The sequence below is a fragment of the Chrysochloris asiatica genome, unplaced genomic scaffold (assembly GCF_000296735.1).
Source record: "Chrysochloris asiatica unplaced genomic scaffold, ChrAsi1.0 scaffold00244, whole genome shotgun sequence".
NCBI lineage: Eukaryota > Metazoa > Chordata > Mammalia > Afrosoricida > Chrysochloridae > Chrysochloris > Chrysochloris asiatica.
This window is the reverse complement of record NW_006408762.1, coordinates 2,687,721-2,701,177: the sequence shown is the minus strand read 5'-3', so window position 1 is coordinate 2,701,177 and position 13,457 is coordinate 2,687,721. Positions and strand designations below refer to the sequence as shown.

General features: G+C 37.3%; 1 pseudogene; it reads left to right on the top strand.

Annotated features, from left to right (window-relative positions):
- Positions 1-214: 214 nt before the first annotated feature.
- Positions 215-1,151, top strand: LOC102835148 (annotated as a pseudogene).
- Positions 1,152-13,457: the final 12,306 nt, after the last annotated feature.

Below are 13,457 nucleotides of genomic sequence, written 5' to 3'. Positions count from 1 at the left end.
ACTTTATGCTTCTTGTTTTTTCTTGTTTAATCAATCATAAGAAACAACTGTGTTGTCAGTTACCATAGCAAATAATGTCTAGGTACATGTTGTGATTAATGAATCTATAGAAAATAATAGGTGAAGGTAGAAATAGGAGTTAAGATTTAGAATTATGTTTTAAGGTTAACCTGACATTTTAAGAACAATGAGGTTTGGTGCATGTTCCGGTAACATGGCTTCTAAATCCAAGAGGCAAGCTGTAGGGAGCGGGGTTCCGCAGCCTCCAGGCCCCCAGCTCCCGCGACGAGGAAGAAGAGGAAGAGGAAGTCGAGGACGAAGAGGCAGAGAGTGACGAGGAAGACGATGAGGTCTTTGACGAGGAAGTGAATGTTGAATTTGAAGCGCATTCCATCTCCGCTAACGATTATGATGGAATTAAGAAATTACTGCTGCAGCTTTTCCTCAAGGCTCCAGTGAATACGGCCGAGCTCATCGACATCATAACACAGCAGAGTCACATCGGGAGTGTGATCAAGCAAGCAACTGTGTCAGAAGACAGCGGTGATGAGGTGGATGTGGATGAAGACGAGATCTTTGGTTTCATAAGCCTTTTAAATATAACAGAGGTGAAGGGGAACTGGTGTGCTGAGCAGATTAAGGAGCTAGTGCTTAGCTGCTGTGAGATGAGCGCTGAGGGGCACATGCTGGAACAGCTGGAGAAGCTGCTCGAGGATCCCACCCGACCCGTGGGCCTCCTCCTCATGAGCGAGAGGTTCATCAGCGTCCCGCCTCAGATCGCCCTGCCCCTGCACGAGCAGCTGCGGAAAGATCTGGCGGAGGCACACAGAACCAATAAGCCTTGTGGGAAGTGTCACTTCTACCTTCTGATAAGTAAGACATTTGTGGAAACGGGAAAAACCAACACGCGAGACCAACGGAGCAACCAAAAGACAGAGGAGTTGATATTTGCAAATGCAGAGGAGGAGTTCTTCTACGAGAAAGCACTCCTGAAGTTCAGCTACTCGGTGCAGGAGGAGAGTGACACGTGCCTGGGGGGCAGGTGGTCTTTTGAGGACGTCCCTATGAAGCCACTGCGCACGGTGATGCTGATTCCAGCCGACAAGATGAGCGAGATCATGGAGAAGCTGAAAACCCATCTCTCTCTCTGACCCGCTTCCCACCACAGGGATGGGCTTGTTTTATAAACAATGATCCGAAAAACTCAATGGAGATTTGTACTGGAAAACTCATGACTTTATTCAGCGTGAAGTACTCTACAAAAAGTAGGGCTCTGCCACCATTTCTGCGACACATTTATAAAATGGCTTTTTTTTTTTTTTTTCTCATTTGGGTCAAATTATAAATGGGTGATTAATAACTTTTCCAGTAAGAAGAAAAACATGCGGTAGTGATTTAAAGAACTCAATAAAAACCTGGATTTTTGTAAGTAACACACACACACACACAAAAAGAACTATGAGGTTTGCTTACAAAAATTAAATACTGTCTAACTACGTAAAGGGAAACAAGGAATATTTTGATGCTGTTGATGTTCTATATTGAAATGATTAATATGTATGATTTAGCCCACTACTTTGAAAAGAATGATTAATAGATTGATGGTATAGAGTAGTATAAAAGCTGTTTGAGAATCTGAAATAAATGTAAGAGGAGAAATAAAATGTGAGAGGAGAAGACTCACCATTCATCGAGATCCATTGATTTTCTGAGCTTCATTTCTTTGCCCACGCCATATATCTTTCTAAGGACCCCCAAATAAGAGTGTCGGGGCTGCCTCCCGACACAGGTTGCTTGCCCAGGAAACATCAAGGCAATTGGTTGGGTCTCCTCAGTGCAAACCCCCTTCCAAGACTAAGACTCAATACACTCTCTGATTGGTGACAACGCTCATCACTGAGCCAAATCCAGATTCCATCATCTTTCTTTAAAGAAATGAAAAACTGATCATCAACTCTATATAGAAAGAAAAGAGACCCTAGATAAGCAAAGTACTATTAAAGTAGAAGAACAAATGCTCCTAAATCTCAAAATACACTTTGTTTTTGTTGTTAAGTGCTATCTAGTTGATTCCAACTCATAGCAACCCTGTATAGGGTTTCTGAGGAGTGGCTGGTGAATTTGAACTACCAAACTTGAAGTTAAATCAACCTTGCAGCCCAGTAGATTATCCCACAGCACCACACTAGGACTCTGAAAGAATACTTCGGAGCCATGGTATTCAAAACAGCCTGATATTTGTATAATGACAGACACATAGACCAAAGACGCAGTACTGAGAACACAGAATTTATTCTACCCACCTGGAAACAGCTGACTTTTGACAAATGACCAAAACCCATTAAGTAGAAAAGAGACAATATCTTTAATAAATGGTGCAAGCAAAATTGGATATCCACTTGTAGAAAACATAAAACAGGATCTATCTCTCTCACCATATACAGAAACTAATTCAAAATGGATCAAACTCATAAATGTAAAATCTAAAACTAAAAAGATTATCATAGAAAACTAGGGGAAAACTATTCCCTGATATGCTATCAAACATCACTAAAAACACAAAAACCAGAAGACAAACTAGATGACTGACGCCTACTAAAAACTAAACATTTATGTGTATCATATGTCTCCATCAAAGTATTATAAAAATTACCTACATATTGAGGGGCAAAAAATTGGCAACAGAATATAAGATAAGGAACTAGTGTAAAATTTAGGAATCATCAACACCTCAGTAACAATCATATTTAAAAATTGGCAGAGGACGTGAACAGACTGGTCACCAAAAATAGCGTTAGTTGGGCAACAAGCACATGAAGAAATTCTTGTTATCATCAGTAATTGCTGTTGTTGTCATTAAATGCCATCTAATCTGTTTTGACTCATAGCCTCCCTGTGTACAAAGAAACAAATGCTACCAGTCCTATGCCATCCTGACAATTGTTATGTGTGAACCCATTGTGGTAGCCACTGTTTCAATCTATCTTACTAAGAGTCTATTTTTGTCTAACCCTCTGATTTACCCAGAATGATGTTATTTTTCAGGGTTTGACGCCTTATAATATGATTTCCAAAGTACATGGGAGGAAGTCTAGCCATAAATCCTTGGCTATACTTCTTTAAAGACGAATTTGTTTATTCTTCTAGCAGTCCATGTTAGTCTCATTTTTCTTTTTTTGCTATCGTCATAATTCAAATGCATTAATTCTTCTCAAGTCTTCCTTATTTATTGTCCAGCTTTCACATATATATGTGTTGATTGTAAACTCTGTGGCATGGCTCAGGCACACTTTAGTCCTCAAGTGACATCTTTGTTTTTTGAACAATTTAAAGAGATCTTTTACAGTAGATTTCTGGTAAGCAATACATCATGTGATTTCCTGACTGCTGCTTCCAAAAGCGTTGATTTTGTATCCAAATAAAATTAAATCCTTGACAACTTCAATCATTTATCATTTTATCATGACGTTATTTATTTGTCCAGGCTTGATGATTTGTGGTTTCTTTACATTGAGTTGTAATCCATACAGAAGGCTCTATTCTCTGGTCTTCATCAGTAAGTGATTCAAGTCTTTTTCAGTTTCAGAAAGGAAGGTTGTGTCATCTGCATACCTTGAGTTGTTAATGCACATTCCTCCAATCCTCATGTCATGTTCTTCTTCATATAGTCCATCTCCTTGGATTACTTGCTAAGCAAAGATATTAATAATTGTGGTGCAAAGTTACAACCCTGGGTCACACCTTACCTGATTTTAAATCATTCCATATCTCTGCATTTTACTCTAAAGATTGTCTCTTGATATATGTGGAGGTTCTGCATGAGCACCATTAAGTGATCTGGAATTCCATTTCTTCCTAGCGATATTCATATTTTTTGTGTGTTTTGCTTTATTTTTATGAACCACACAGTCCAATGCCTTTGCATAGTCAATAAAACACAAGCAAGCAAGTTTTTGATATTGTCTTCTTTCAGGCATGATCCATCTGATGGCAACAATGTTATTTCCACTTCCATATCTTCTTGTGAATCTGGCTTGAATTTCCAGAAGTTGCATGTGGATATACTGCTGCAATAGTTTTGAATTATCTTCAGCAAAATTCCATTTGCATGTGATTTTAATAATATTGTTCAATGATTTCCATATTCAGTTCAGTTGCCTTTCTTTGAAATGGGCACCGAGTGTTTCCAGTGCTGCATCAGTTTGTTGAAACACTTCAATTAGGCTCATCTTCTAGCATTATATCCGACAATGTTGCACTGATTTTAATAAGGTTTTTAGTGGAAAATCCTTCAGAAGTGGACTGTCTCTTCCTTCTTCTGGTCTGTCTTAGTCTAGAAGCTTTACTGAAATTTACCCAGTATGGGTGATCCTGCTGGTACGTGAAAATAATTGTAGCATTGCTTCTAGCAACACAGCAACTTGAAAGCCTCTATAGTATGACAACTGACAGAAGAATTACGGTATTAAACATGAAGGAGATGCAAATCAAAGAAACAATGAGATATAATTTCCCCACATCATTAATAGAAAAGTTAAAGACAACAAAAACAAACTCAGGCCAGAGAGTGGAGAGACTAGAGCCCTATAACACTGCTAGTGTGACTATAAAATGGTACAAATTGTGGTAAATCACATGGCATTTCCTTCCAGAGTTGAAAATAGAAGTACCATATGACCCAGCAATTACACTAATTGATATATATCCTAGATAAATAAGAGCTACAGCATGAATAGATTCATGCACATTCATGTTCATCACAAACTATTCACAATAGTAAATAATTAAAATCAACCTTAATGTCCATCACTATTGTTGTTGTTAGGTACCATTTGCTTGGAATCGACTCATAGCGACCCTACGCACAGAAGAAAGAAACAATGTACGATCCTGGGCTAACCTCACTACTGATGCCACACTTGAGTCCATCAATGTTGCCACCTGGCCAATCCATCTCATTGGGGGTCTTCCTCTTTTTCTCTGACCCTCCATCTTACCAAGCATGATATCCTTCTCTAGAGACAGTTCCTCCTGACAATATGTCCAAAGTATGAGAGACAAAGCTTGGCCATCTTGGCCTCTAAGTAGAGCTCTGGCTGTACTCCTTCCAAAACAGATCTATTGGTTTTTTGGCAGTCAATGACACTTTTAATATTCCCCTGCAACACCATAATTCAAAGGCCTCAATTATTCTATGATATTCCTTATTCACTGTCCAGTTTTGCATCCATATGAGGTTATTGAAAATACCATGGCTTGGGTCAGGCGCACCTTAGTCCTCAAGCTAATATATTTGCTCTTCAACACTTAAAAAAAAAGTTTCTGTGCAGCAGATTTGCTAATTCAATACGTTGTCTGATCTCTTTACTGCAGCTTCCGTGAGTGTTGATAGTTGATCCAAGAAGAATGAAGTCCTTGACAACTTCAATCATTTCTCCATTAATAAGAATGTTGTTTATTGGTCCAGTGGTGAGGATTTTTGTTTTCTTGACATTGAGATGTAATCCGTACCAAAGGCTGTGCTCTTTGATCTTCATCAATAAATGTTTTAAGCCTTCTTCACTTTCAGCAAGCAAGGTTGTATCATCTGCATATCACAGGTTGTTAGTGAGTCTTCCTCCAATCCTGATGCCATGCTTTTCTTCATAGAACCCAGCTTCTCGGATTATTTGCTCAACATACAGGTTGAATAAGTATGGTGAAAGAACACAACCTTGTCGCCCAACTTTCCCAATTTTAAAACATTCAGTATTCCCATGCTCTGTTCGAACAACTGCTTCTTGGTCCATGTACAGACTTTTCATGAGTACTGGAATACTCATACTTCGCAATGTTGTCCATAGATTGTCATGATCCACACAATTGAAAGCCTTTGTGTAGTCAATAAAGCATAGGTGAACATCTTTCTGATATTCTCTGCTTTCAGCCAAGATCCATTGGACATCAGCAATGATATCTCCCATTCTGAATCCAGCTTGAACCACTGGAAGTTCTCTGTGAATGTATGATTGAAGCCATTTCTGTATTACCTTTAGCAAAACTTTACTTGTTTGAGATATCAAAGAGATTGCCCAATGATTTCTGCATTCCATTGGGTCACTTCTCTCTGGAATGGGCAGAGATATGAATCTCTTCCAATCAGTCAGCCTGATAGTTGTCTTTCAAATTTCTTGGCAGAGATGAGTGAGTGCCTCCTGTACCGCCTCACTTCCTTGAAAGCTTTCAAGTTTTATTCCATCAATTCCAGGTGCTTTGTTCTTTGCCAATTCCTTCAATGTACTTTGGACTTCCTCCCTGAGTATCATTGGCTCTTGATCATATGGTACCTCTTGAAATGGTTGAATATTAAGCATTTCCTTTTGGTACAATGACTGTGTATTCCTTCCATCTTCTCTTGGTGCATTCTGCATCATTCAATAATTTGCCCAGTGAATCTTTCAATAACGGAAGTCAAAGCTTGAATTTTTTCTCCATTTCCTCCAGCTTGAGAAATGCTGAGTGTGTTCTTCCTTTTTGGTTTTCTGATTCCAAATTTTTGCACATTTTATTATAATATATGGCTTTATCTTCTTGAGCTGATCTTTGAAATTTTCTGTTTAGCTCTTGGACCTCCTCATTTCTTCCATTTGCTTTAACATCTTTACGCTGGAGAGCAAGTTTCAGAGTCTCTTCTGACATCCATTTTGACCTTTTCCTTCCTTCTTGTCTTCTTAATGACTTTTTGCTCTCTTCACATATGATGTTCTTGATGTCATCCCACAACTCTTCTGGTCTTCGGTCTTTAATGTTTAATGTATCAAATCTGTTCTTCAGATGATCTCTAAATTCAGGTAGGATAAATTCAAGGTCATATTTTGGCTCTTGTGGACTTGTTTTCATTTTCTTCAGTTTCAGTTTGAATTTGCATATGAGTAATTGATGGTCTGCTCCATAGTCTGCCCTTTGCCTTGTTTTCACTGATGATATGGAGCTTTTCCATCTTCTCTTTCCACAGATGTAGTCAATTTGATTTCTATGTGTTCCATCTGGCGATGTCCATGTGAATAGTCGTCTGTTATGCTGTCTGAAGAAGGTATTTGAAATAAACAAATAATTGGTTTGGCAGAAATCTATCATTCATTCTCCACAATCATTTCTATCACCAAGGCCATATTTTCTAACTACTGGTCCTTCCTCTTTGCATTCCAGTCACCAGTAATGAGCAATATATGTTGATTCCATGTTTGATCTATTTCAGATTGAAGAAGTTTTTAAAATTCTTCTATTTCATCCTCATTGGCTTTAGTGGTTGGTGCATAAATTTGAAAAATAGTGGTATTAACTGGGCTTCTCTGTAGGCGCATGAATATTATCCTATCACTTACAGCATTGTACCTCATGACTGATCTGGATATGTTCTTTTTGACAATGAATGCAACACCATTCCTCTTCAATTTGTCATTCCATGCATAGTAAACCATGTGGTTTTCAATTCAAAATGGCCAATACCAGTCCATTTCAGCTCACTAATGCCTAAGATATTGATGTTTATGAGTTCCATTTCATTTTTGACAACTTCCAATTTTCCCATAACAACAACAATGCTTTGTACATTCCATATTCCGATTTTCAATGGATGTTTACAGCTGTTTCTTTTCATTTTGAGTTGTGGCCCATCAGCAAATGAAGGTTCTGTGGGCTTTTCTCCCATGAGCTTAACTCCATTTGCGTCATTGTGGTCAACTCTACTTTGAGGAGGCATCTCTTCCCCAGTCGCATTTTGAGTGCCTTCCAACCTGAAGGACTCAGTTTCTGGCACTGTATCTGACAGTGTTTCTCTGTTATTCATAATGTTTTCAGTGACTAACCATTCAGAAGTAGTTTGTCACTCTTTCTTCTTAGTCTGTCTTTTTCTGGACGCTCATCTGAAACCTGTCCATCTTGGGTGACCCTGTTGGTTTTTTAAAATACTTGTGGCATAGCCCTCAGAATCACAGCAACTCAAGCCTCCATAGCATGACAAACACACGAGGGTTGGCCATTTGGTTTTATGTTGAAACTGTCACTTTAAATTTCTATATCAATCCTGACACAATCAAGATGTGCTCTCCAAAGATGGCGGCTCCAGGAATAGCTGAGCGTCTTGAATTAGAAAACAATGGATTGCTTGATTCTCCTACAAATCCCCCTAGCTGTAAGCTCTCCAATCCTCCAAATATTCCTTTATATGTATTTCCAAGTTCCAGCACCATCCCCTGAGCCTGCTTGGCCTGGTATCCCATGTTGTTATTGATGGAGCTCCTCACTGCATGTCTTGATTCATCACTGTAAGAATGGATAAACAAACTATGATACACACTTACAATAATATCTACCACCCACCCATTGCCATTGGGTAGCTTCAGTCTTAAAGCAACTCTATAAGACAGAATATATGACAGAACAGAGCTGCTCCCTAGAGTTTCTGAGGCTGTGACTGTTTAAACCACTAGTCCATCAGGGCTCCTTAATGAAATGTTAATGAAAAATAATCAATTGCCAAACACTGCATAAAGTGGATGAACCTTATGCTTGGTGAATTTAGTCAATTACAAAAGGCCAAATCTTATATGAGACCACTATTATTAAAAGTCCAAAGGTTAATCACTAACCAGAGGGTAGATATATGTTAACTAGAGTGAAGGGAAAGACAATATACAATAAGGGGATGCTATTGTTGTTTTAAGTGATGTCGAGTTGATTCTGTCTCATAGCAACCCTGTATAAAGTTTTCTAGGAGTGTCTGGTCAGTTTGAACTGCTGGCCTTATGGTTCAAACCAACATTTCAGTTCAGTACTTATCCTATATAATGCCAGTCAACACAAAATATTCAAGGCAAAGGAAGACACTGAGAGGAACACAAGTTAAAGTCAACAAGGGCAAATGCTGTATACAGAATCCTACAATAACTGATGTGGCATTGTAGGATAAACACTGGAGTGTCAATATCAAGGTCAGCTTTTGATACTCACCAATCACCTCTTGGAAACCCTATAAAGATGGCTATGAGTTGGAAACAAATGACTGCATTCAACAACAATAATAATATTAATACACACATGAATACAGAGATGCTCATGTTGAATAGGTGTGGGAAAGTGAATGCTACTATACCAACAAATATATGCATATTTCTATATATGTATTTATATGTGTTGCATATATATCCATGAGTACAGTAGAGCATTGTTGTTGTTAAGTACCTTCGAGTCGGTTCCTACTAATAGTGACCTTGTATACGGTTTCTAAGGAGTGGTTGGTGAATTTGAACAATCGACCTTGTGGTTCAAACTGACCTGTGGTCCAGAACAATATCCCACAGCGTCACACCAGGACTCCATAATAGAGAATGTTGTTGTGTTGTTCTTAAATGCCATCGAGTTGGTTCCAACCCATAGCGACCCTGAACAAGGTTTCTGAGGCCGTAAATCTTTATGGAAGCAGAAGGCCTCATCTTTTTCCCATGGAGCAGCTGGTAGTTTCAAACTGCTGACCTTGTGGTTCACAGCCTGATTCATAACCACTACACTACCAGAGCTCCTAGAGTAGAGCATACAGGGGGCAAATATGTGAAAAGTTTTAGCCATAATCAAAAACCTTGAGGGAATGAGTCTCTAGGTCTGGGAATCCAGGACCACAGTCTCAGTGAACATCAAGATCAAATGGAATAACATAGTTCACAAAGGCACTGTCAAATATTCTGCTTTGGTGAGTCTTAAAAGCTCATGAGTGGCCATCTAAGGTGCAGCTACTAATCTTTTCTGAAAGTAGATTGAAGAATATCAAAGATGCAAGGAAACAGTCCAAATGAATAATGAACCATGAAGTCCAGACTCCAAACTTTGAGACTAGAAGATCTAGATGGTGCCCTGCTACCATTGTTGAAAGGTATAACCATAGGAGGTCCTTAATAGAGTGGAAAAATATGTGCATCAAAATTCATAATCATATAAAAACCAAGTTTACTGGTCTGATAAAGAATTTTGGAACCCTTCAGACTACGGCTCTGAGACAGTCTTTAAAACTAGAACTGAACTCACACCCATGACTTAACTTTCAGGTAAAAAATGGGCAGGACTACAATGTGAGCAATAACACAAAGAAGGTATGTACTCTTTAAAATAATCAACCACACAAGATCAAAAGGGGAGCATTTGTAAATGGATAAAACACCCAAGGCAGGAAAGGATAAGAAAACTGGAAATTCAGGGAGGAAGTAAGATAACTTGCTACATTGTGGAGACTGCAATTAATGCAACAAAACACAATGTTTATGAAATGGTGAATGAAAAACCAATTTGCTCTGTAACTTTCATGCAAATCACAATAAAAAGTTAAAGTAGAAAAGAAATACTAAGCTCAGTTCTGAGGTACAGTAAAGAAGGAAGAGGCAGGCATAGAATAACATCAAGTTGTTGTCAAAGAAAAATGATGTGTTTAATGTAATATTTGAGAAATTTGACTCCTGAGTATATAAGAGGGTAAGGTCAAATCAGTAAAGAACTGTAACAATTTTACTAAACTGTACATAAGAACGAATAGTGTAATAAAAGGCAATAATATTGTACACCCTATGAGACACTATTTGATAAACGGAGAAAAGATTGAAGTTGTCAAAGACTTCATTTTGCTCAGATCAACCATCAACGTGCATAGAAGCAGCAGTCAAGAAATCAAAAGACATACTGCATTGAACAAATCTGCTGCAAAAGATCTCTTTAAAGTGTTGAAGAACAAAGACATCAGTTTAAGGACTAATATGAATCTGATGCAAGCCATAGTATTTCCAATAACGTCATATGCATGTGAAAGTTAGGTAGTGACTAAGGAAGACCACAGAAGGATTGATGCATTTGAGTTATAGTGTTGGAGGAGAATACTGTAAGTGCTATGAACAAATAAATCTGTGTGGGAAGAAGTACTGCCAGAATGCTCATTGGAAGTGAGGATGTGACTTCATTTCTCTTTCTTCAGATATATTGTCAGGAGGGACCAGTCCATGGAGCAGGATATCATGTTTGGTAAAGTGGAGGATCAGAGAAAAAGAGGAAGACCCCCTAACAAGATGGATTGGAACCGTTGCAACAGCAATGAACTTAAATGTAGCTATGATTATGAGGTTGGCCCAGAACTGGGAAGTGTTTCTTTCTGTTGTGAATAGGGTCCCAATGAGTCAATGCCAACTCGATGGCACCTAACAACATCAACAACACACAAATAAGACACTGTAACACATACTGAGGTGTTGATTATTTTCTAACAATTGTTGATTTATTTAGTGGTTGTTTTGATCATCTTAATTTCTATAAATCTGTATCCAAACAATTCTAACATTTAAAAAGTATTCAGTGGAAAATCTAAGGCAAAATTGCAGACTGAACAAACATGTTTGTCTTCTTGCTCTCCTTAACCAATAGTGTCATAGAATTAATGGTCCTTTGGAGTGGCTAGTTGTTTTTGAAGTGTAGACATTTTCTACCCAAAGTTTTGATTATTGGTGCAGTGTCTGATGCCAAAAGGAAGAGAACATCTACATTTGCTTGCATTTCCCTTAAAAATGCCCCAACCTATGCCAAATATGGGGATAAAGCAATGGACCTCATGGTTGGTTTGAATCACTAGGTCGGTGGTTCAAACTCACCAGAAGCTCCTTGGAAACCCTATACAGGATCTGTATGAGTCAGAACTTAACTCAATGGCACTTGACAACAACAACACATCAAATCGACAAATTATTTTGATCAAAAATTTGTAAAACTGAATCAATAATTTTTTTTTATGTTTCTATTTATTTTTCATTATGGAAAGATTCAAATTTGAACAAAAGTAAAGATAGTATCATAATCAAAACTCATGGGCAAAATAATCAACATCTATCCTACCTTTTTTCATCTTTATTTTCAGTCATTCACTTGCTCTTCCTCCAATTATGATTATTTTGAAGCAAATCTCATATATATTATTTCATATTTCTCTTTATATTTATAAAAATAAAGACATTTTAAACATAACCACAACATAATACTCACATTTAAAAATAATAAAATCCTGTATCATCAGATAGCTACTCAATATTCATATCTTCCCCATAGTCTCATAAATGTTATAGCGCATTATTCTAAAGGCTTTTTTTTTTTTCATTTAAATGTTATAAGTCTCTTGAACTTACTTTTACATTTGCTTTAATACTAAAAACTGTAAATTTTTGTTTCATTCCTATTACACAGATGGTTTAGATGACCTGTATAAAATATTAGTCACAGTGGGAGGAAAGGCAAATAATAAGCAAGTAGACTAAAATATTTCTTTGACAGCGCAGTGTCTAACAAGAGGAGAATTGGAGGAGAAAGAAAAACTAAAGTGATATTGTTATAATGCTGTTTTTCTGTTATAATAAAACACTCATATCAGAGAGAGAGAGAGAGACAAAGAGAACACAAGAAAAAAAGACATTGACATCTATTTGATTCCAACTCATAGAGACTCTGTAGGACAGAATAAAACCTCTTTTAAGGGTTTCTGAGACCAAATCCTTACAGAAGCAGACAGCCTCACTTTCTTCCAGTGATAAGGCACTGTAGTGTCTATACCAGAATCAGCTGTCCTTTAAATAATACTTGTCAAATAAAGTAAATTTCCATTTGTACTTTGATTCATTAACATTATCTTCACTCCCTAACTCACACAAGTAACAGAATATAAGTCTCACAATTTCTGTAACAGGAGTTTGAAATGAAAATTCCAGGTAGTATTTTGGCCAGTTTAACTACCAAGAAGTTTTCAACTATCAATAATCTTTTCAGGGAGTGTGGTAGCTCCATACAATAAACAATGGACTGTCAACCACAAGGTCTACAGTCCAAGTCGCCAACTGCTCCTCAGGAGAAAGATGAGGCTTTCTGCTCCCGAGATTCATAGTCTCAGAATCCCTATACAGGGTCGCTAAGAGTGGGAACTGCCTTGACAACATTTAACAACAACAAGCAATCTTTTCAAGCTAGATTTAGTTATATATTTTTTTTTCAATTTAAAAAATCATTTTGAAAATAAAGAATTTTATTATATAGATATATGTGTAATGATATTAACAGGATCATTGGCTTAAAATTAGATGAATAAAAGAGTAGCAATTTATGTTTCAGTATATTTTTAAATTCTTCAACCCTTTGCCACCAACAAGTCAATTTCCATTCAGAGCAACCCTGTGGAACAGAGAATTGCACCACCCCATAGAATTTCCAATGCTGCTTTTATAGGAGCAATCAAATAATTCTCACACATCTATAAACTATTCATCTTAATTCCTTGATTTTCTCAATCCAACATAATTATTCACAATTTGAACATACTAATAAAGAAGAAATTAGTAGTTAAATATTTTTTATTTTTCTGTATTCAATTCATTAAAACACAATATCTAGTTAAATAGCCCTAAATT